At 44.2% G+C, this 24,801-nt stretch overlaps 1 long non-coding RNA gene across 2 annotated transcripts; it reads right to left on the reverse strand.

Annotated features, from left to right (window-relative positions):
• Positions 1–12,882: 12,882 nt before the first annotated feature.
• Positions 12,883–15,649, reverse strand: LOC130374690 (uncharacterized). Of its 2 annotated transcripts, XR_008893650.1 has the most exons (4): positions 14,264–15,649; positions 14,038–14,164; positions 13,207–13,751; positions 12,883–12,981 (listed from the first exon to the last, which is right to left on the reverse strand). It is a non-coding gene; the product is annotated as an uncharacterized LOC130374690 (long non-coding RNA). The 2 variants fall into 2 exon arrangements; XR_008893649.1 differs by having other exon boundaries at positions 13,207–14,164.
• Positions 15,650–24,801: the final 9,152 nt, after the last annotated feature.

The raw sequence follows: 24,801 nt of genomic DNA on the forward strand, positions 1-24,801 counted from the left end.
TGTATTCAGCAGTCTTGCTCTGAGCTCCTTCACACGGGAGTTTCCTTGGTACTTCCCACATCAATGTTGAACACAGTGGTTTGGATGGAGGTATAGAAGCTGTTGAGGGAGTGTGCCTTGAAGAGTTCATCGAAAGCTTGGATGGCCTTGTGGTCAACAATGACATAGAATCTTTGGATGTTGTTCTTCTGTTCACCGACACACAGGAGGAAAGGCTGTCTTGGTTCCAAACTCAAAAGGAAGGTCTCATTCTGCAGCAAAAATTAATGGCCTGCTACACTACTAAAAACATAGGCAGCCCATGCACAAGTGGCACAGAAGAACTTAAACATTGCTTACCGTCAGATATCTCACAAGATGTTCGACAGCTTGATATGAGCTTATTCTAGGCCCATTCTTGTGTCCTTTTGCAGTGGGGAGAAGTGGTTGAAGCAGCAGCAGTATGCTTGACAGGTCACTGTCCCAGCCTATGGGGAAAGTAGAAGAAAGTAGAAGATTGTCAGAAAGATTTACATCTGAAAACAACCTTAAATAAGACCAGATTATGCAACATACAATATTTGGAGCATTCAGGTAAGTAATTAGATGTTTTCAAAGAGATAATGAGCCATGCTTACCAGACCCATCGGAGCGTTGATTTCCAGACAAATGTTCTTCGACGAACTCATTTGAATTTTTGGGAGTCTGCCAGGATCCTAGGTTAGAATCCAGCAGCCGGTTGACAGTAAATGTAGTCTGCCCATCAATGACCCGTGGAGGAGGTGGGGGCTTGGGTCTAGGAAGAAGTGGTGAGGTAACCACTGGACGAAGACGGGAGACATGCAACGTTGGGTTGACCCGCATAGAACGAGGCAGATGCAGTGTGTAGGCTGGGATGACTCGCCTCATCACCTTGAAGGGACCAATAAAGCGGGGTGCCAGCTTTCGATTCTCCACCTTCAACGGAAGGTCCTTGGAGGCTAGCCAAACCCTCTTTCCCAGCCGGAAAGGTTGGCCCGGTCTCCTACGACGGTTGGCCTGCTGCTGGTAACCCTGGGAAGCCCGGAGTAGGGACCGTCTGGCCTTTTTCCACATCTGACGGCACCTCCGCACAAACCTCCCTGCTGAGGGTACACCTGCATCATCTTCCTGCTCAGGAAACAGAGGAGGTTTGTAACCAAACTGACATTCAAAGGGTGACATCCCTATAGCAACAGATTTCAAGGTATTGTGTGCATATTCTTCCCATGGAAGTTGGGAGCTCCAGGAGGACGGGTTAGCTGACACCAAACACCTTAGAGGGGCTTCCAGGTCCTGATTCAGTCTCTGCGTTTGGCCATTAGACTCCAGATGATATACTGATGAGAGACTGACGGTTGCACCGATGAGCTCCCAGAAGGCCCGCCAGAATCCAGAGGTGAACTGGGGCCCTCGATCGGACACGACATCCTGGGGAAGACCAAACACTGGAAACACATGGTCGCATACAAGTCTGGCAGTTTCAGGAGCTAAGGGAAGTTTGGGTAACGGTAAGAAACGGCAAGCTTTGGAAAAGCGGTCAATAATGACAAGAATATCAATGTTACCTTGTGATGGGATCAGGCCTGTGATGAAATCCAGGGATATATGCGACCATGGTCTCCAGGGAATGGGCAAGGGATGGGGTAGGCCCTGGAGTCTTTGTCGAAGATCCTTTCCCTGGACCCAGTTGGGACAGGCCGCCACAAAGGTTCTTCTTCATGCCTGGCCAACAGAAGCGCCGCTGTAGAAACTCCAAGGTCCTGGACAATCCTGGATGGGCAGTTAGTTGTGTGCTATGGCCCCACTGGAGGACCTGTCCTCTGACTCTCTTTGGAACGAACAGCTGCCCTGCTGGAGTTGCACGAGTGCCAGGATCTGTTTGCAAGGCCCGCTGGACAACAGTTATGATCTCCCATCGAACTGGGGCTACTACCGGGGAACTCGGGAGGATAGGCTCAGGACACCACTCTGGGTCAGCGGAATGGAATTGCCGTGAGAGGGCGCCAGGTTTCTTGTTCTTAGTTCCAGGCCTGTAGGAAAGAGTGAAGTCAAAGCGGTTAAATTAGAGGGCCCACCGGGCCTGACGTGGATTCAGACGCTTGGCTTGTTGGATGTATTCCAAGTTCTTGTGGTCTGTCCACACAAGAAAAGGATGTGAAGCGCCTTCCAACCAATGTCTCCACTCCTCCAACGCCAGCTTTACGGCTAACAGCTCCCGGTTCCCGACATCATAATTCCTCTCTGTGGTAGTCAGTTCCCGGGAGAAGAAGGCACATGGATGCAGTCTCCCATCCGCAGCCTTCTGGGACAGTACAGCCCCCACCCCTACATCTGAGGCGTCTACCTCAACAACGAATGGGTGGACAGAATCGGGCTGGCAAAGGATGGGTGCAGTGGTGAAACGTTGCTTCAGGACCTTGAAGGCTCTCTCAGCGTCAGGCGACCAGGAGAAGGGGTTATTGCTCTTCAGAGTTAATGCAGTAATGGGAGCAGCGATGACCCTGAATCCTCGGATGAACTTCCTATAGAAGTTTGCAAACTCTAAGAAGCTTTGAGTTTCTTTGATAGACCTAGGGACAAGCCAGTCCCAGACAGCCTGTACCATCTTTGGATCCATCTTAATCCTCCCCTCTGAAATTATGAAGCCTAGGAAAGACACCTCTCGAACATGGAACTCACACTTCTCAGGTTTGACGAAGAGCTGGTTCTTAAGCAGACAGCTCAGGACAAGATGGACTTGCTGGACGTGTTGACGGAGATCCTTAGAGAAGATCAGGATGTCGTCCAGATAAACAGAGACGTATTTGTTCAACATGTCCCGTAAGGCATCGTTGATCAGAGCTTGGAACACCGCCGGAGCATTGGTGAGTCCAAAAGGCATGACCCGGTATTCGTAATGGCTCGTAGGAGTTTTAAACGCCGTCTTCCATTCTTCCCCCTGCCGAATACGGACCAGATGATACGCATTGCAGAGATCCAGCTTGGTAAAGATGGTCGCTCCCTGGAGCAGCTCAAAGGCTGAAGCAATGAGGGGAAGTGGATAGCGTTTCCTGACTGTGATCTTATTGAGCCCCCGATAAATACACTGCTGAAGGCCTCCGTCCTTCTTGCCAACAAAAAAGAAGCATGCACCAGCTGGCGAGTAGGAGGGTCGGATGAAGTCAGAAGCCAGTGCCTCCCTGATGTATTGGTCCATGGCCACTCGCTCAGGAGCAGACAGAGAAAAAATGCGTCCTCTAGGGGGACAAGTTCCAGGTAACAGGTCTATGGCACAATTGTAGGGTCTGTGGGGTGGAAGGGCTGTTGCTCTTTTCTTGGTAAAGACCTCCCTCAAGTCGTGGTAATCAGAGGGCAATCGGGAAAGCTTGGGAGATTCGGCCCCACTCAAGAATTGTGCGAGAGGTCCAATCCAGATGGGGGTTATGACGAGTCAGCCATGGGAATCCTAACACCACAGTAAAGTCTGGTGACTGGATAAGGTGGAAAGACAGCTCTTCCTTGGGGTTATCTATCTGCACTCTCACTGCAGAAGTCGTCTGGATTACTTCACCCGGGCCCAAAGGACGGCCGTCCAACGCTGTCACGGATAAAGGGGGATCTAGGCTCCGGATGGGGATATTGAGACGTTGTGACAGGGATAGATCCATAAAGTTCCCTGCAGCTCCGGAGTCAATGAAGGCTTGAAGGGTGTGTTCCTGATGACCCCAGGAGATGGTAATGGGAACAAAGAGGCCTGAGCCCGGATACTCAGGAGATGAAGATACCCCCGTCACAACCCCTCTTCGGCTGGACGGGGCTTGGCTTTTCCCGCCAATCCTGGACAGGCATTGCGGAAAAGTCCTGGCTTCCCACAATACAGGCACAGGTTTTCCCTCATTCTTCGGTCACGTTCGGCCTGGGTTAATCTTGTTCCACCAAGCTGCATTGGTTCCGGAGCGCCTTCAGGGAGCTGAGGAGCCCGGCTGGCGCTTAGGAGAGGTTCTGGGAGGAACCCTTCTTGGGGCTCGAGATCGCTCCCGGAGACGGTTGTCCAGGAGGATGACTCAGGAGATCTGTGTCTCCAAATCTTCAGCCTCCTCCCATGATGCAAGCTCATCCTTAATACGGTCTGCCAGGCCATGGTAGAAGGTTGCCTGCATGGCCTGCTCTCCCCAGCCACTGTCAGCTGCAAGGGTCCGAAACTGGATAGTGTAGTCAGCTGCAGACTGGCTGCCCTGTCGAAGATCAAGAAGTTTCTTGGCTGCCATGCGATCAGAGACTGTAGGGGCGAAGACCTTCATCATCTCCCTTGTAAAGGCCCCGAGAAAGCCACAGGCAGGACTGTCAGCCTCGTAGAGTGCAGTAGCCCAGGCACGGGCCTCCCCCTTCAGCAACGTCATGACGTAGGCTACCTTGGAGTAGTCTGTGGGGTAAGCAGCCGGTTGTAGATCAAAGGTAAGTCGGCATTGGGTCAGAATGCCCCGGCATTCTTCAGGATCTCCACTATACCTTTCTGGAGTAGGCAGCCGTGGCTCATGGTGGGGTGCTCGAGGGGCTGGGCAGAACGGAGGAGCAGGAGCTGGTGAGGGAGCTGGAGCACGGGCTTGGAGGGTTTGACGGATAGCTCTCAGCATTGCTCCATGACGATCCATCTCCGCATGCTGATGAACTAAAGTCTGTTCGTGTCGCTGCATAGTAGCCCCCTGGCTATGAACTGCAGCCACCAGTTGGTGAATGGTGGTTTCCAGATCAGGAAGAGGAACTTGCTCTGCTTGATCCATCTTTGTTTGGCTGAGTTCTTCTGTCGCGAGTCAGGCCCGTACAGGGATTTGAATCCGGGTCTCCGGAGTGAAAGGTGGCGATCCACCCTAAGAAGTGAATAAAAGGACCAAAATGCAGAGGAATCTGATTCAGGGTTCTCTTTACTGAGTCTCAAAAAACAGGCAAGCAAATAGAAGTCTTTGTGGCAAAAAATCCAAAACTTAGAGCAAGGAACACAGTCCTTAACAGGCCAGCCAAAAATATCCAAGTCCAAAAACTCCTTGAAAGGTAAAAGGTAACAAAAGTCTTCAACACGTTGGAAAAACAGGGATACACTAGGCACAGGTGGTGCAACGGAGAACTCAGAAAAGTCACGCGCACACACATGAGCAGAACAAATCAGTTGATTAACAAAAAGGACATCTAGTGGCAAAAGGCATTAACTGCAGCTTGAAAGTTCATAGGGCCTGACATCTGCCAGTAGCATCCTCTCCAAACATCATGGTGAAGTCTTGGTTAATCTACAGAAGAAACACTTTAAGTTCTTGCAACCTCTCATAGACATAGGAAACCATCCACAAACTAAATTAAAGTATTTTTGTGCTTGTTTAAATGAAAGTGTAATCCTCCAGTAATCATTGTTATCTTTAAAATTAATTAAACAATGGTATGTAATTCCTACCAAGCCAGGGATATCGAGGAAACGGGGGAAAACATCCAGGTCTGTGGAACACTTTTCCTTGTCTTGAACCAGTGTCTGGCGGGATTGAAATGTTGCCCTCATCTTCTCTTTGACAATTGTTGCATCAGTCGTGTGCTTCAATAAAGAGATCGCCTCGCGGAATTCCTCGCCAAACAGTTGCTTGTCAGTAAGGAAAAAATCCCTCTTGCTCTTTGGACCATCTTGATATATAGCGGTGGTTGAGCATCTCCAGGACTGAACTGCAGAGTTGCGTTGGACTGTCTTTATCCTCCATGCCAAATAGCCAGACTCGCTGTCTGCATCATAGAAGTGTTCCTGTAAAATCCCAAAAGAACAAAGATAAACATAACTAATCGGTCACAGCATTACAGGGCAAATTCAGAATAACCTCCCTATATCAATTTATCATAAGCCATTCATTTACAAACTTACATATCCATTTTTTGAGTAAGGATCCTCGAGATAGGGAAATATAGTAATGATGCCAAGAGCATATTTAGTTGGCACATAGGTTGGTGGGATCCTCCTTTAAAAGAAGAAAATATATTATTTTTCAAGCTTTAAATTAGTAGTAAAGTATTGAATCAGTTTTAGTGTCATTATAATAAATCAAATTATCTTACATTTCAAACTCAAATAAGAAAATGAGAGAACAAAGCACACTAAAGCAGAGGTTAAACTCAAAAGTAAACTTTAAATGCAAACAAATGTGTGTAATCATGTCAACTGTTAGTCCTGTGCTTATTTCTTTTTTGATACTATGTCCTTTTGTTTACAGCTACCTTTGGTAACTATCTCACGATCATATTTTCGCCCGTCAGTCCTGTGATTGTACTACCAGCTATTCACAACCTCTAACATGCAGTTATATTTTTTTCAGGGATGTGTTCCAATTGAATACGTTTTGCTCTAGAGATTACTTTTTCCCCTCTATTCATTTTGCTTCAGTTTTATTTTCTCCCACATTTTTTGGTTTGTTTGATTATTCTGACACAGATTTGTTTTGTACAGAAAAGCCCATTTTATTATATTACTGAAATAGGAGACCACAATAAATAAGTGGAACATGGTCCTTTGAGGAAAACACACCTTATTCCTTATTGTTTCTAAATGCACACCTACATCCTCTGAACATATATTATTTGTAGAGACTAGAGATGAGCACTAGAGAGAACATGACATGCTTACCCATGAACTTCAACCATGTCAGCCACCAGTAGGTTTATCATCTGTAGCCGTGTCCCATCCATCAATGTCTTTGTTTTGTCATATTCATGCAACACCTTTTCTCCCCCTGGGTTGAACTGAAGTTTATCTCTCACCATCTAAAGACAAAGAAGAAAAAATGTTTTAACTTGATCCTCCCCTGCAACAAGACCACAGCACAATGTCTATGTTTAGGATTGATAACTAACTTAATACATTAAAAAAGTTAATTTATATGCCGCCTCTGCTGATTCCTGATCGGCGTGGGTCCTTTTCAATCCACTATCTTTCTTGAGAATGATTGTTGCATCAAATGAATCTGAAGGCACAGAGGATGAGGTGTCTGACACAAGCGACTCCGATTAAACATCTAATAGATCTTGATGAAGCACAACCGCAAGAGAGTTAAAAGAAATGCACACACAATTGAATACAAATATTGTTTGAGGCCCCCTAACAAATTCTTTGGCTTATCAGCCAAACTCTCTTTAAAGCCCATGGTGCAGGTTAACCGGAAGTTTCAATTAATGAGTACATAAAGCACTCAAAATATGTACTTAAAGTTAGAAATGTCTCCAAAATTGTGTTAAAGTCCAGGTTTTGTCGTTTTTGGTTAGTAACGGTTATTTTTTACGCAATTCGGCGATGACGTCACGTGAGGTAGACGCAGGGGCGGACAATACCGGGGATGCCCCCGGTGGGCCAATGGCCGAAAATATAAACCCACCGGCCCATCACTATTATGTACCGGCCCACCATGTACCGGCCCATCATCGCATCAGCCCTACAATGGTTAACACAGCGGCACAAGCGTAATTTTCTCCAAGAGCTATACAAATCTAATCGCACTGACTGACTTTTATACTGCTACTCGTAATCGGTCTTCACACTCATGGTGACTATTTTTCGATTTTTTTTTGAGTGTCTTCTAATATGTGTTTTACAGACTTCGGAAGTCCAAAGTAAGAAAAGATCTCCACCTTATTAATAAACACCTCTAAATTGGTTCTTACACAGCCGAAGTGTTCTCAGCTGTGCGGATTGAGGTAGAGAATTTGGATTTGCATACATACACGCAACGCGGCACCAAGTTCTACGCATGCGCTCAACCCATGAGGCCCAGCTCTTCGTTGCCTCATCCAAACTCTTGTTTTAGGTGTTATTAAATATCACTCACTCTAGCTTATATTATATTTTATTTATTTTGTGCCCTTTCCTTTTATTGTTTATTTATAGCACATTGAGTTGCATAAAAAAATGAAAAAAGTTGCCTTTCCTTGCCTTGCGTCATTCTCTAGCAGACAAAGTTGTTTTTGAGAGTGAGAGAGCATGTCGTCGGACTCGGCACCAAAACGAAAAGGTGGAGCTGAAAAGCTAAGAGATAAAAAGAAAAAATGTCTGGAGGAAGGTGCCTCAAAACATTTAAAAATATCTAATTTCTTTGGAAAACCACCGACTGGTGACAGTGAAAAGGTAAGATGTGGCGTTGACCTTGCCAAATGTGAGCTTTCTATTCGCAGATGAGGTAACGTTCCCTACAGCTAGCCTTGCATATATAGACCGTTATGATCTGGTAAAATAAGCAAGCTGGTGTTGTTGTCAACATCTAGATTATCTATTTTAACATGTTAGCCGTGATTCCAGTTTCTTTATTGTGTGGTCTTTCTCTGCTGACATTCATTCCTTAAGGCTTTGTAGTTATACTTGTATAACCATCTGATACTAGCCAAGAGGTAAGCATATTCATCTAGCAAACTATACCTACCTTGGAGTGTTACAATAGCCAATAATCATTTTATTCCATGTGTCCATCCAGGCAAATTGGTGGATCCAAATGTTATTAAAAAAAACATACATATATGATGTAATTTCTTTGTAATCATCCAAAATAATGTTAACTGTATGGGTATTTTTCCCAGAAGGCCACTGACTGTTCGATACGCGCGATCCATTGAGTGGGCAACGCGGCGTGTACTTAGTGGGCCGCGCGCCGTGTATTGAGTGGGCCGGTCTGACAGAAACTCCCAGGCCACTTTTTTCCCCCAGTCCGCCCCTGGGTAGACGCATACTAGAACTAGCACTATGGCATCTGACGGGGATGAGACAGTGATTATGTCGTTGGCTCAGATAAGTACCCTAAACTTAGTCAGAAGATCTAGAAATAGAAGGCATATTATGCCTTCTATTTCTTCTAAATATGGGCTAGCTTGACAGTCCCACCTGTGAACCCCTAGGGTCCTATCTTGCATCTGGCGCAAGTGACTTAGTCACTGGCGCATGTGTCGTTGCTAGATTACAACTGGCGCAGAGCGCTCTTTTCCCACCACCGCCACTCGCCGGTAAATTAGGGATTGATCATGCGCCCCAAGGGGCGGTTCGGCGGAAGGAGGAGGCGTGTTCTGGCGCAAACGGTATTTTGCCGTTTCTGAATACCATTGCGCTACTGACCAGGAAATACCTAGTTTAAAGTCAGTGGCGCGTTGTTCAGATGCTATTTTAAGGGCGCATGCATACATGCGCATGCGATGCATACGGATTGCTTGTGCACCTCGCGCATACACTTTGATTCTCCCATCTACCTAGCCGCACATTCTTGGTAAATTATTTGGGAAAGAACAGCTGATGCAGCGGTAATAAGTTGTACTTTTAAATCAATGCATCTGCAAACACCGTACAGCAAACACATATTTTCTTGACAGAGACGTCGTGTAGGCCTACATGCACATAACTTTTAGGATTGATGAGTATTTGATCGTGAAAAACATTGTTTTACCGCGAGTGAGCGTTAAAAAGAATGAATGAATGCGGGCGCGCGTGTGTGCTCTGTTTAAACACACGCAAACTAAACACGTAACGCATAATACAATCAATGGCAATGTATATTACCGCGGGGACACATGCATATTAGGATAGCATACAATACTGATAAGAAACAATGTTTATAATGTTTTGTGTATATCATTAAATAGAACCACAGTTACCGCATATCATATGTTATATCATATACGTTTTCTTTGCCAAAATGTATTTGAGGAATCAGTATTTCTGAAGTTGTGGAAGAAAACCCCTTATTCCATGTGTGAATTAGGCCATATTATTTGGCAATAAACTGAGCCATTTGCAGTTTGAAATTCATGTGCATCTGTCTCATCGGAGACTGCAGACGTGCTGTCAGAATATCAACTCGTCCGATTCAAATGCGCTCATGGCTCTTAAAGGGGATGGGAGCTGGCACTCTCATTGGTTTGTTGGACGTTACGCCCAAACCACACCTACGGGTAACTAGGCTGCTTCAGACCAACCCTTTTGACACTTGCGCCGCGACGCAAGTGTCATTTATCCGCCTGTAAAATAGCGATAGCGCCGTAGAACCGCCCACAAAGCTACTTGCGCTTTGCGCTTCCCACTTGCGTTTCAGACCGTTAAAATAGGGCCCCTCGTGTTTATTTCTAAGCTTTTACCTCTTTCTCCGGTGAAAATGTTGTTTGCAAACGTAGCCGACGCCGAGTAGGCTGGTCATGTCTTCAGTGTGATTATTTTTGATAGTGCCAACTAGTTTTCCTCGTGATTGATAGTAGTAAGCGTGTCTGTGTCGCTGTGTTTGGCAGGTGTCTGTGTGGGCGGTGTCGTCCCATGGAAACTGGTGGAGCGCTTGTGTTGTAGGGAGGTGAGCGCGTTTTGGTCGCTGGTCGAGGAGCTCACCCCGTGCCTAATAACGCAGCATCCCGGATTTGAGGCATGCTTCCTGAATCCGTTTGTGCTAAAAATAGCATACTCACACTTCAGGCAGGATCATGGTCCCCTTCAAGCCAGAACGCACGAGTATGTTCATGGTTTATGTTTACTTTACAAATCTTTTTACACTGAGTCCTTTGAACCGAACAGTTATAGGTGACAGAAGATGTGTTGCATACACAATAAACATGCATAAGAAACAGGCTTAAAATTACGTTTCCAACCTACCGTACTCACAGAGAGTTTTAAACTTAAGAATCTTTCCTACTTATCCCTAGGCCATACCGGTACACTGCTTACAGGCAGGCTATACGCTGGGCTTATGGCGTTTTAGGGAGGAGTATAAGGAAGCCTCTACCCTCTTGTGTGGTTTCAACCATCAGGCAGCAATTCCAGAATGGTGACCAGACCTATCAGGGCTTTCAATGGCCTTGTTTGGATGAAAATGAATGAAAATAATTGTTATGCCTATTCTGTTGTGATCATTCAATTGCCCTTAAAATGTTATAAAGTACACAGAACACATGAATTTTGGATAAAAAAAAGTTTATTGGCATTGCTTGTAATGGTTACTGAACAAAGAAACAGGTTGGAATTAAATCTATATAAAAAAATGGTTAGGTACAAAACATACAAGGAACACTGATGAAGGGCTAGACCCGCAATGTTTAATTCTAATTCTAATTAATTCTGCAATAGTGTGGTCATACCCGAGGGTCAGTTGATGGTTCTCTTTCTCTCACACTCACACACACACACACACATACTATTTCATGCATTCATACATGCAGTGATACATGCAAAAGCACATCAAGCAGACACACAGTGAGCCCAGACAACACCGCACACAGAGGTTGACAAGGCACAGGTAAAATGCCAAATTATTTTGAATTACATACAAAGAAATTTCATGCAAATAATAACAACTAAATCATTGGACTTGTCCGTGGAAAAAAAAAATAATGTGAAATTAGATTTCTTGTAGCGTGACTGCCGGGCTAGGTAGAGGCTGACGGCCTCCTCCTTAGGAATCTGTTGGAAGGATTTGGCGATGGGGGCGGGTGCATCGGAGGACGAATTGGCACTAACCTCTCGAAGAACCGCGGGTGAATTGGCGTAGCTCTCCCGAAGGGCCTTCATTAATGATGTTGCATAACCTGCAGACATAATAATAATAATATTAATTATAATAATAGTATTACTTTATAAAGATCATTGTCACTGATCACCGATGTCTCGTGTGCCATCTCAAAATATGATAGAACTGCATGACACTGCTTACCGTATGAGGCTGCCTCTTTGATGCGACGCACCACATGGGCACCTTTTCTGAAGCGCGGATACTGCACGCAGTACTTCTACGTCCCGTCACTTCTCCGTGCTGTCTCGCGATTGGCATTATGATTATAATGCAGCGCTGCTAAGAGAAGCCTACAAAATAACACATTTGAGAAAACCTTTGAAACTTGGTGTATGTATGACAAAATACTACAATAGGCATGTTAATAGGTACTATTATTACTATAAAAGGCATAATAATTGGCAGTGTTATTCCATTGGATAGCACTGACCTGCTATACATCCCAAGGTATGAAAACCCTTTATGCTTGGGCGCGAAGTGCAAGATGAGGGAGTGGTAAGCCTCAAGGGAGAAGGTCTGGTGCTGTGGAGACAGCTGTCGAACATCTTTCAGTAAGGCAGTTCTCATCATTATGTTCTCCAACTTGACTGCTGCCAATGAGCCTGCAAAGACCAAGACAGGTAGGCAGGGAGGCAGACAGACACACAGACGGAAAACGTACAAATAGACAGGAAGATAGATAGACAGACAGAATTCCTTTTTTAAATGGAAACACACGTGAAATTGTCCTGCATATGAATTATAGCAAACAGTAAACAGAATGTTATGAAATTGCAAGGGAATGAAAAAAAAAAATCATCACAAAGGTCACATGTCAAAGCATTCAGACAATTACTCAAAGACAGCAAATAAAACAAAACTGGGTCCAGCCACTCTTTGTTGCGCTGATCTCCGTCTAGAGGGCCATGGGCACAACTGGAGAAGGCAGGGGTGTCATGGTCATGGATGTCCTGGATGTGGTTCACTAAACTTCTCCATTTGACCTCCATGACCGCTGGGTTGCCATCTGGGGTTGAGGCTGCAGTCCAATAGAGGTGATTCACTATAGCCGGCCTCCACAACTGTAGTTGGTCACACTCTTTGGATGCTGCATCCAATGCCTTCCCCAGACCTGTTTTAGAACAAATGGTATTAATTGATATGCACTAACAAAAACTGCTTCAAGGTTCCAACAATGGATACATACTTTTGGCAATGTGCCACACGTCAAAATAATGCTGTGTCCCTTCAGGGATCCGCTCCTCTCTCACCCATTTGGCAACCTAGGAGAAAAAAAACACAAACATCCAGCTTCAATGCAATTCAGATATTTACATTCTATACTGCATTTTTATTGTAAATACCTGGCGATGTCGGTCCGTGATCAGCGTTGCCAAATGCAGGTTGTTTCCAGCAGGCCAACACTGCGCTTGAGCCCTTCAAGCTCACACCATGAGCTGTTGGGGACCTCTGAGCTCTGCAACATGACATAACAGTGTAAGTGTAGAATGCTGGTGGTGTTGAAGGAGGCGTTAATGAACCGAAGCGTTGCTGGTCCAGGCATTATGATACACTACTCTAGTTAGGCAATACACAATAAAGCTCTATGCATGGTTGTACTAGTGGAAAGATGTTATATTAAGATACAATCCTTTTACCAAATTGCAGAGTTCATTTCTTTGCCTAATAACATCAGGTTTACCTGAACAAGCTGAACATCCACCACCTTGTTCACTCTGTCCTCTATCGGAGAGTATGACCCATACTTTGCGCAGTGCCCAGGAGAATCTGACCTTAAATTAATTACAATTTGTGTTTCAAGTTTTTAAAACCATGGTCTGTAAAGACAATCCACCATGTCCTCTGCAAATGCCAACTAAAGCCACCCTACATGATAACAAATAACAAAATCAAAACGTGGAACTGGTCTAGCTCTCACACTGGTTTACCTGCAGTCACCAGCAAGAACTAGCCCTCCATCCATTGCCCGTAGGTCACTAAAATTCTTGGCTTGATCATTCTGCCAGGCCTGAACGATTACAGGGATGGTGTAGCGGCGCTGATGGCGAAAGAAACTGCTGGCACTGATGCACTGCAGGCCAAACAGGGCCAACATTCTTAGTGTCTGTGTGGCCAAACATCCAGTAATTGAATGGCCCCACTTAACAGGAGGTTGCAGGTTGGCATGTTCCTGTGGAGCATTGGCTGGTTTTGCCAGAAACGGTGGTAGCCACATGATGCACAGACCTAGATATGTAAGAAAAGAAAAGAAAAGAAAACAGAGTAATCAACAGTATATCAGGATTCAATATAGAGTAAGTACTTTACAATACTGGTAAAAGGTTTCATATTTTCAATGAAACACACATGACCAATACAGTATAACACTCAAATATGATGGCATCACAAACCAGCAGACTAAAGCCAGCCTGGTACATACATTGTAAATTAACTGGCGAGACGGTCAGAGCTATCAGATTGTAATTAGATATTCTGATTTTCTAATCAGATGGCCGCGTAAACAAAACTGTACCTGCTTGATCTTAACAAAAGTTCCTTCCTGCTGCACGATGCTACTATCCGACCTCTCACAACAGGCCGGACAGATGGCAAAAAGGCCCATCAGCTCCTCTTGGCAAACAATGAATTTGTCAATGCAACTACAACAACAGAAAATGAGGGGGAGGGGGGCGGTGTCATTCAAACTAACAAAGCATTGAGCATTCAATATGGTCTATGTTGGTTTTAGATGATCTCACTTGTGGTGGGGGTCACACGTGTAAGGTGGCTCCTCATCAAACAACTCCTCCTCATCCATCGGCTCTTCGGGCACCCACGAAAAGTCACTGATGACAGTGGCATTACCATCATCATCGTCAACTGTCTGTTCAGGACTAGCGTGGGGAGTGGAGGTGTGTTGGCTGAATAAAGTCTGTGTGCCCATGCTAACCATCTTGGGCTTCAGGTTAACCTGCACAGCTGTGGCAGAGGCAGTAAACATACCCAAACATATGACAATCATTGCAAATCTAAGCGGCTATGTTTTGGTGTAGGCTATGTATTAATTACATCAATGTGTATGGAAATGTCCTGCTTGCAATGTTTTAGACATAATATCTACCCCTTAAAATACCAAAGATTTACCGTGAGACCATCGGGGGGGCTTCAAATAACATTGTGTCCCAGCGTCAGAAGTGGAGGAGGGCAAGGGCCGATCCCCAGTATCGACATTCTCCACAGTGTCTACACTGGCCACGGTCTCCTGCTGTGAGGAGTCTATCAAAGTATAGTATATATAAGTATATAAAAATGAAATCACGGTCAAATATATGTGAAAGAGAACCGTAGCAGTCTAGCACTAACACAAAACGCAAACACACTGTTGTGAAAGCCGCTTGATGATGACGATCACTGATCCAAACACTAGCCATGAAGCTTTCATGACGATATGGACATTTACTTCAGGGCAATTTTGTTTTGGCTCATATTCGTCAATCACGAAACATGCTCTTCTAATGTCAGACTGATCATGCTTGTAGTGGAGGCTGTGTCAAAGGGAACACGGTATGCAAAATACACACAGAGCTAGCTAACGCGCAGCTTGTAATTAGCAGCTATAGCATGATGCTTACCGTGGCAATCTCTCGCTTGCGGCAGACGGTGTCTCTCGACCTCGGGACAGGCCAGGCAGAGTGGTTTGCATGCACAGACGGCACGGCGGTAGGAATTAACTTCGCCGTCCTCTTATTCTTCAAACCAAGTGAGACCATCTTGGCATCCCCCGAGTGGTAATCCTCCTCCTGGAAATACTCGCTGCATATTCTTGAGTACGGGGTAACAGAGCTAGCTGAAAAATCTGCCCACCTAACCTTGACAAATTGCACCCAGCTTCGGAGGATCCCTTTGTCCTTCGGGAAGCAATGGACCCTATGTCCACTTTTGCTGGAGTTGTTGCACCCGCCGCAAATACAGTAGTAAACCATTTTATCTACTTATATATATACTCTCTCTCTATCTATCTATCTATCTATCTATCAGCTATCTATGTTATGCTATCCCTATCTATCCATCCATCCATCCATCCATCCATCCATCCATCCATCCATCCATCCATCCATCCATCCATCCATCCATCCATCCATCCATCCATCCATCCATCCATCCATCCATCCATCCATCCATCCATCCATCGTGCGATTTGTGAAAAAACCAGAGGGGGGGATAATTTTGAGAAACATTTTATTCAGGAAAAATTACCACACAACAGTGTGAAAACTTATGAAAACAGTTGATCTTGTGACCTTGTGTATCTAAACCTTACACTTAGGCTTCATAACGTAGGCGGTAGGCCTATTTTGAACGTGAACTTAACCACTGCATTTGCAGAAATATTTTCTCATAGCTAATATTGTTTTTAGATGTGCCAAATCATTTTTATTTTTTTTTTCCCCCGATATCAGTTCAACAGAAAATATGAAATACCACAATGTGCTGTCAAGACGTTTTTTGTTTTTTTTATGGGTTAATCGGGTCGACTATAGGTCAGACTACGAAAACAGTCCGCTCTGATGACGCACTTCAGCCTCTTTTTTTTGCTTTCCTGTTGGCGGATCGATAGCAGCGTGGTGACCCTGCTTCAACCACATCTCTGCAAATCTGTGGGCCAGGAAGGAGGCAACATCTGGTGCATTTACAGAGATGAAAAGCAGATTGTGCAGTGTGGACACATTTATTCTGTTTCTGCCATCTGTAAGAATGTGGTTCATGGCGCTGAAACCTCTTTCACACTCGGCTGTGGACACTGGGAACTTTTGTTTCGGCGGGGACACAGGAAGTTGACTTTTGAAATCATAGAAACGCAAGTAAATCCGGTTGGTTTTCAAAATAAAACTGCTTTCTGCGAGCGCGACGCCTCTGACTCGCTCCCGGTAGATCAAAATCACAGCACAATCAAAATGAAGACGGACCCTGTGTATTTTGGTTGTTAATTATTACGATGTAATGGTGAAAATAATTCAGCAGAGGGTAGGACGTGTAAACCACCAGAGGGGGGGATAATCCCCACCATCCCCACCGGCAAATCGCACCCTGTATCTATCTATCTATCTATATATATATATATATTCTATCTATGTATTTACTTATATAATCTGACACTGTCACTCTCACTAGCGGCTTCGGCTGTCGTCCAAAAGCGGAGTACCTTACGTGACGTTATGCAATGCATTGTGGGAGAAATAAGAATCATCGCTAACCTGTGGCCAATAACCACTAATATATGACCTACTTTTCCTTATATTTATTTTTTGTGATACCCTACAACATCAAATACAATGGATAACTGTTTAAATGTTTATTACCAACTAGAAAATTGCCAGAAAATAAAAAAATAAAAACCTGCACCATGGGCTTTAACTAAAAAGTTAAACAGGTTAGCTGACTGAAACAAACATACTTTCACAATACATACTATTACAGTAAGTGTTAGCTGTAGACTATTCTGTGGACATGTGACCGGCTGAATCTGCGTTGTGTATGTTTCTTAAGTAGAGACGTGACCCAGGATCTCAGTCCGGACTCGGGAAATCCCACGTCCATTTTTCTTTTGCCGCTGAAGATAAATATAACACAACAGCTTCCTTTCAGAAAGTGCCCTTAAACAATCCTCCAACTCCTCTTCCCACGAGAATCAGAACAAAAGGGCCTACGTGCATACAACTTTATCACAAAAATGTTTGAAATCAAAGAAATAAAAGACATAACTGAAAATAAATATAAAGCAACAGCTTCCTTTCAGAAAGTGCCCATAAACAATCCTCCAATTCAGGTTCTCTTCTGAGTTGCACCTGACTAAGGTCTGGTGCGTGTTAGCATATCGTAATAAAATATAAAGTTCTCCAAAACCCTGCAATCTATGCATTGATATTTATGTAGCAGGTAGTACGGTTATGATGGGAAGTGCAGCTTGGTCCCGCCCACTGGCACTGATTATCTAGATCAGGTGGCACAGGTGGCGCTTCCTTTAAAAAGAGTTGTGAGCTGTGGACGGGAGAACACTATTGTGGTGTAGATTGAAGCGAGAGCCCCTCCTGTTTGCTGTGCAAACAGGAGAACCCTCGGCTTGGTGTCTGTACGTATTGTGACCAGTTAATGGTACACGCAATCTACCAACGCTTTACTTGCATAATAGTGAGTAGTCTACACGGGTCTGCAACAACGATTCAGAAGTAGCTCAGAAGCATAATCGGCTGACTGCAGCCCTCTGAACGACTTGAGGAGGATCGTCTTCGTCTGTTTAACCAGCCACTGTTTTTCCTGAGCTTAATTAATTGTTTGTTTTTATCTAGGCAAGGCAAGGCAAGGCAACTTTATTTATATAGCACTTTTCATACACAAGGCAGACTCAAAGTGCTTCACATATAAACATTGTCATACAATAAAATAAAATAATAATAGATAAGTAAAAGAAAAACATATGCAAAGAAATGGGTAAATTAAAAAGGCATTTTAGTATTAAAATAAAAAAATAGAGGCAAAGTTAAAAAGCTTTTTAGAAAGTGCAATGTATTTAAGATTTTAGCAGAAGGCTATAGCAAACATAAAAGTCTTCAGTCTTGTTTTAAAGGTGCTCAGAGTTGGGGCAAGTCTTAAATCCTCTGGGAGTTTATTCCAGCTATTTGTTGCATAGTAACTAAATCCTGCTTTCCCATGTTTTGTGTTTACTCTGGGGATAATTAACAGATTGGTCTCAGAGGATCTTAGTGGTCTAGAAGGCTGATGTAGTGGAAGCATATCAGTTAAATATTTTGGGCCTAAACCATGTAGGGATTTATAGGTTAGCAACATGATTTTAAAATCAATTCTCTGACCTACAGGAAGCCAATGTAACGATTTCAGAATTGGTGTAATATGATCAAATTTTTTGGTCTTTGTTAGAACTCTAGCAGCAGCATTCTGAACAAGCTGAAGCTTCCTCAGAGTTTGTTTTGGGAGACCTGTGAGGAGACCATTGCAGTAATCAAGCTTACTAGTGATAAAGGCATGTACAAGTTTTTGTAAGTCTTCGGTGGACATGAGCCCTCTAAGTCTTGCTACATTTTTAAGGTGATAATATGCCGATTTTGTAACTGATTTGATGTGACTGTCAAAATGTAAATCTGAATCCATGATAACCCCTAGATTTCTGGCTTTGATTGAGGTTTTCAGGGACAGAGAGTGAAGGTGTTGGGTTACTTTAAGCCTTTCCGTTTTAGAACCAAATACAATTATCTCTGTTTTGTCCTCATTTAGTTGAAGGAAATTTCGGCACATCCATTCCTTCACTTGCTCAATGCACTGGCACAGCAGATCTATGGGCCGATAGTCATTTGGTGATAGCGATACATAGATTTGCGTGTCATCAGCATAGCAATGATGGTCAATATTGTTATTTTGCATGATTTGCCCTAGTGGGAGCATGTAGATGTTGAATAAAGAGGGTCCTAAGATCGAACCTTGTGGTACTCCACATGTCACGTTGGTTGATTCTGATACAAAGTCGCCAATGGAAACAAAGTAGTTCCTATTTTGTAGGTAGGACCTGAACCAATTTAAGACAGTGCCTGAAAGCCCCACCCAGTTTTCTAACCTTTCCAGAAGTAATGTATGGTCTACAGTGTCGAATGCAGCACTGAGGTCAAGTAGCATTAGTATTGAGGTTTTGCCAGAGTCTGTGTTAAGACGGATGTCGTTTACAACTTTAATAAGGGCGGTCTCAGTGCTGTGCAGGGGTCGAGGTCTACTCTGATGTACATGTGCCTCGAATATTTGACTGTCTTTGGCTGACCTGACGTAAGTGGGTCTAGGCCGTGAAGGTCTCCTAGTAGTAGCCTGTTCTCCTAACTGTTTTGTCAACACAGTCTCACTCCCTACTCGTCAAATGTGTGACGCATGGCCAAGGATCCCTGGCGTCAATTTCCGACGAAAAATGGGTACCTTTTTCGTCGTCTTTCAACGCCAGATAGACATTCATGTTAATACCTCACCGTCGGATATAGACGAAAGGAAATCAATGTCTATCAACGGTGATGCCGTCACGTTATGCAACTATTGTCGATTGATTTGTTTGACAGATTCACCATTAAACGTGTTTCTGATGACATTTCTAGTGAGAAATGTAAATGTGTATGATCTTTATTAATCTTTATTATCTGAATGGGAAATGCAATATTTTAGGATCGATTCACCGTTAAACGTGTTTCTAATAACATTTCTAGCGAGAAATATACTTTTTACTTGCATAATCTTCAGTCAGTGATTGTGTCTGATCTTTAGTTTTATAGTTATTAGGAAGATTTAATCGTCTCGCTCGCATGTTTCAACGACGTCAGGTTGCTAGGGACGCTGCTTTCGCTAAACTAGCAGCTCACGTGTTTCCTGCATTTGTGTTATTAAACCGTTACTTTATGTAACTTTTAATGATATTGTAATAACCACAGGCGAGGTATTGAGCGAAGTAAGCTTGATAGCAGGTTTATTGGATTCCACAATCGGACAGGCAGGCACAGCTCCACCGGAAAACTACAACAACCAAAACTCCCGCCTGGAAGGAAACCCCGGAACCCCCCCTCAGAAGGCCCGCCCCTTCCTCCCAAACCCTGTGACGTGAAACACGTTTATCTGAGAACCAACCCAGTTGCCAAAAGCATACGTTGACAGTGTACGTTTTCATGAACACTGGATTACGTCGCATTTCAACATAAAATAGCGTGTTAGCACACACGCACACACACACACACACACACACACACACACACACACACACACACACACACACACACACACACACACACACACACACACACACACACACACAATGCATTTCGCTGCTAAAACAACAACTTGGGCTGCTTCTAGGACATTTTGGGTGGATTTTGAACGGTATGTGGGCAGGACGTTTTTTGCAGGCAGGACCTGGCAACCCTGCGCTGTTGCCCGAGGTGCAGAATTGCTCCGGAACAGATCTGGATCCACCATGGCCAAAATAATTGTCATGAATAGCATGAATAGATTCATGCATTATCATTCAACTTGAACATGTGTTTTTACAGTATAGAGTGGTGGAGGGATGACGTATGTTGGCCAACCCGGAAGTGAGCGTCGACCTGGGTTTCCCTTGACAAAAAGCCAACGGGTTTTTCCATTGGATTTTGGTTTCCATTGGATTTTATTGCAGAAAAATTAGCATCTTTGAAGCACCTCCACAAAAACTGAAAATAAATAAATAAAAATAACTGTGCTCCAAAGAACGAAATGTAAACCAATGCATTCTGAATGGGAGTGTTTCTCCGATTTTTCCATGCTACACAGAACGAAATGTAAACCCATGCAAATAAAGACTTCATGGTCATAATAATTTAAATATCATTATTCTCCTCAGTGTGTAGGGTGGTATTCTATTTTTTTCAACGGGGCTGCATCCGGTCACTTGACCGTCATGGTTGCTATGGTGGTTGCTATCGACCAGCCCCTCTAATCCTTACATGGCTCTAAAAACCACGCGGCAAAGGAGCTGCCGTCCATTGTGTTGTTTTTGTCGTAAACTAGGGTCCGATGGTTAAAAAATAGACAGATATTCCAAGGTATCCTTAAAAGGCAGCTTGGATGTTTTTATTTTCTGCAGTTTAGACTTCTTCTATAACCTATTTTTGAAAGCAAAACACCAAGCTCAATGATTTAACGAGGCAGGGTTATTTGAAACAATTTATTAAATATATATTTGTGAGAGGTCATTCCTTCTCCTGAGTTTGCTTCCTATTTATGTCTAGTGTACAACCCTACTGTCCACAAGCATCACCCCCCCCCCCCCTCCCCATATGGATTTGGAGAATTGTTGCCACGTCCCAGTGGTGGAGGTATCATATATATGAAAGAGGGCATTCAATTATACTACAATGATCAATTAGGAGGCCGAAGCCCTAAAGGAAGTGATGCAATAGGTGACTGGGTCGACAACATTTAAGTAAACTGTACTTTGAGGTCTCTTATACATCAAAGGGGGTCTCAAAGGACGCATACGCTTCAACCTGTGGCTCCAGCCCTACAGGAAATGACTCAGCAAGTGCTCCATCTCGTTGCACCTGCACCCAGCGGCTCGCTTGCAAGATTTTGGCCTGAAGTTCTTCCCAGACCTACACCGTAGCCATCCAACCTGCAAATCTGAGAATCAGGCCTCTCTTTAATAATGACTAAAAGTTATGAGAGAAATACACATTAACTTTTGTCTCATAAGTGGGGTGGTGCCGTCTCCTTTTGACCTTTTGACCCCAGACTTCTGGGGGAATAGCTGAATCAATTCATTAGTCAATCAGAAGCATGTTCACATGAGCATATTCGAAAATGTTTAATGGTAGTAATTAGCTGTCGAAATTGGAGGCCTTAATCAATAATGAGCAGCTATTGATTTGCTTCCCGATAGAAATCTGTGACAAATGACATGTTATTTAGCATCTACACGTTGAGTTGAGTCCAATGACACCAAGCATGACACTCTAGCAAATGGTAACATGTATTTTACATGGTACACCTAGGTCTATGACATGATCTCGGTGTAGCAAGAGGGTGAGCTTGATCTCATTGGACTCAGCTTAACGTGTAGATGCTAAATAACATGTAATTTGTCAAAAATCTCAATCGGGAAGCAAATCTATAGCTGGTCATTATTGATAAAGGCCTCAAAAATCGACAGCTAATTACTACCCCGAAACGTATTCAAATATGATCATAGGTGGCACTGTTACAATCGCCTCGAAACGTAGATGTCAAAGGACACCTTGTTTGCCCCGTTACGCCACCGGGAAGATATTTTCATACTTCTAATGGATTGATTCATATTTTAAGGTTCTCGGAGTGAGACTTTAAGCGGCTGCAGCAGAAGTGTTGAGACGAAAGGTGATATAAAGACATTTATAGAATATTCCTATTCACATTATGATTCTGTCCGACCAAGCATCCTTTACATTCACAGTGATGTTGATAGGTTTTCAATGTAGTGAGTCCCCGGGACCCACAGGTGGCGAGTTGGGTGGGTCCCTGAGAAATTCAATGGGTCCCGACTCCCCAGTTTAAAAAATGTGTTTCTTTTTTGCATGCGCAGGCGCCGTTTGGGCATAACAATATGGCGGCTGCCGTTCAATGTAATTTTCATCACCACCACCGGATTATGTTTCATTTATTTCATTACAGCACGTCCCCTAAACGTTACAACATAATCGACACGAATGAGCACAGCATCGAGCAGTGGAAACGTGGGTTTATTTACTATGAAGTTCGTATTTTTAATTGTTGAAATGAAATCAGCGGTGATGAGCTAGTTGTTTTGGTAGCGGCTAAATTAGCATGTCGCGATACTTTGTACAGGGGATCACGTCTGCGCCGAGTAGATGCGCAGAGGGTTGAAACAGCGCTTGTCCGGTCTGCTCACAAGAAGGTTTCTTTGGCCAGTTACTGTGATTAAACACGAGTTGTTTAATGTTCACAATGTATCGTTTTTCATGGGGAAAATGAGATGCGTCCCCGGGACGCATGGATAGTGAGTTTAGTGCGTCCTTTCCGATTTTAATGCGTCAGGGACGCAGGACGCGTACCTAGCAACATCACTGCATTCACCGAGCGAAGATTATGAAAGTCCAGGCCCCCCCTTCCTGCACTCGGGGTCCGACTGGGCCAAGTTTCGGGAAGGAAGGGCCCCCCCTTCCTGCTCTCGGGGTCCGACCGGGCCAAGTTTCGGTGCGGGGGTCCCAGTTAGGCCCTAGAATAAGGTATTCAAATTTCAGGGCGGTAGGACCTTCCTATCTCAAAAACTGTTTTTCCACCACATCCGCCTTAATGAGTGCCCTTATAGTCCCCTTTTGCCCGTCTGGTGCCCTTTTAGTGCCCCCTTTAGTGCCCTGATAGTCCCCTTCTGCCCCTCTGGTCCTTCAAGTGCCCCTCTGCCCATCTGGTGCCCTTCTAGTACCCTTCTAGAACCCTGATAGTGCCCTTCTAGAACCCTGATAATGCCCTTCTGCCTGTCTGGTCCTTCTAGTCCCCTTCTAGTGCCCTTCTAGTACCCAGATAGTACCCTTCAGCCCGTCTGGTCTTTCTAGTGCTCTTCCAGTGCCCTTCCAATGCCCTTCTAGTGCCTTTCTAGTGCCCTGATAGTGCCCTTCTGCTCGTCTGGTCCTTATAGTGCCCTTCTAGTGCCCTGATAGTGCTCTTCTGCCGTCTGGTGCCCTTCTAGTGCCCTTCTGCACGTATGGTGCCCCCATGGTTGAAAAAGTGTGCTAAAGTGCCCTCTATGGTGGTGAAAATGAGAGAAAGTGCCTTATTGGCTGCCCTTTACACGTGAACAATAATTAAGGAGTGCCCTAGGTTGCCCCTGATGATGATGATGTGCTCTCTGGAGCAAGAATATGGCAAACCGAAAAAAACATTTTGTGGTTATCTATTGAGGTGCAGACGTTCCTCTCTTTGGTAGCTGACGAACGGGGAATGCGAGGCGTTGCTTTCATGTGGCGTCGCCATGACAAACAGCTACATCGAGTGGTACTTAAATCTCCACTGGATAACGGAGCAAAAAGCGGATTAAGAGTCAGTACCCATAGTGGAAAAGCGCAATTAGATGCCAAGTTAGAAAAACTTAATATTTTCAGTTTGCATAATCTGTTCAAAATGTATATACATTTTTTGTGCGTTCAAGATCATTCAAGTGTAGGTCATTTCATGCAAGAGAGACGATAATGGTCAGCTATCACCTCAACATGAAGGAAAACTTCCTTAAATGTTTCCGTAGCTGGCTTTCAGCGGTCAAAGACTGTATGGTAGCGGCACATCGAATTTTCTCCAGTCAAATTTTTACTTAAATGTTAGTAAAGATGAAAGCAGTAAGGCATCCTCCTTTCTTTGGCTAAAATGTGAAAGTGCACAATGATGTGAACAACTAATTTTGGTGTTTATAAAGTCGCTAGAATAAGGGGAAACAGTGTCTTTGAAGCTATTTTTTTTCTGAGATCCCCCAGACCTCCCGTTTAAATTATGAGCCCAACTATTCTTTTAAGTGCTACATGGAGATGTAACAAGTGCCCCGAATGGGACCTTCAAGGCAGCGCTTGCTAAGGTTAGGGGATAGGACCTTCCAGGCAGCGCTGCCTTTAAGGCTCCATTGGGGGAACCAAATACCAAATAATATCAAGTTAGAAAAGCCACTGTGTCCGCTTGTGGGGCCCTATGTTGTCCAGAATGTGCCCTTTTTATTTTTTCGCCCCTGCCCTTCAAACAG

Source organism: Gadus chalcogrammus, chromosome 2, assembly GCF_026213295.1.
Source record: "Gadus chalcogrammus isolate NIFS_2021 chromosome 2, NIFS_Gcha_1.0, whole genome shotgun sequence".
Classification (NCBI taxonomy): domain Eukaryota; kingdom Metazoa; phylum Chordata; class Actinopteri; order Gadiformes; family Gadidae; genus Gadus; species Gadus chalcogrammus.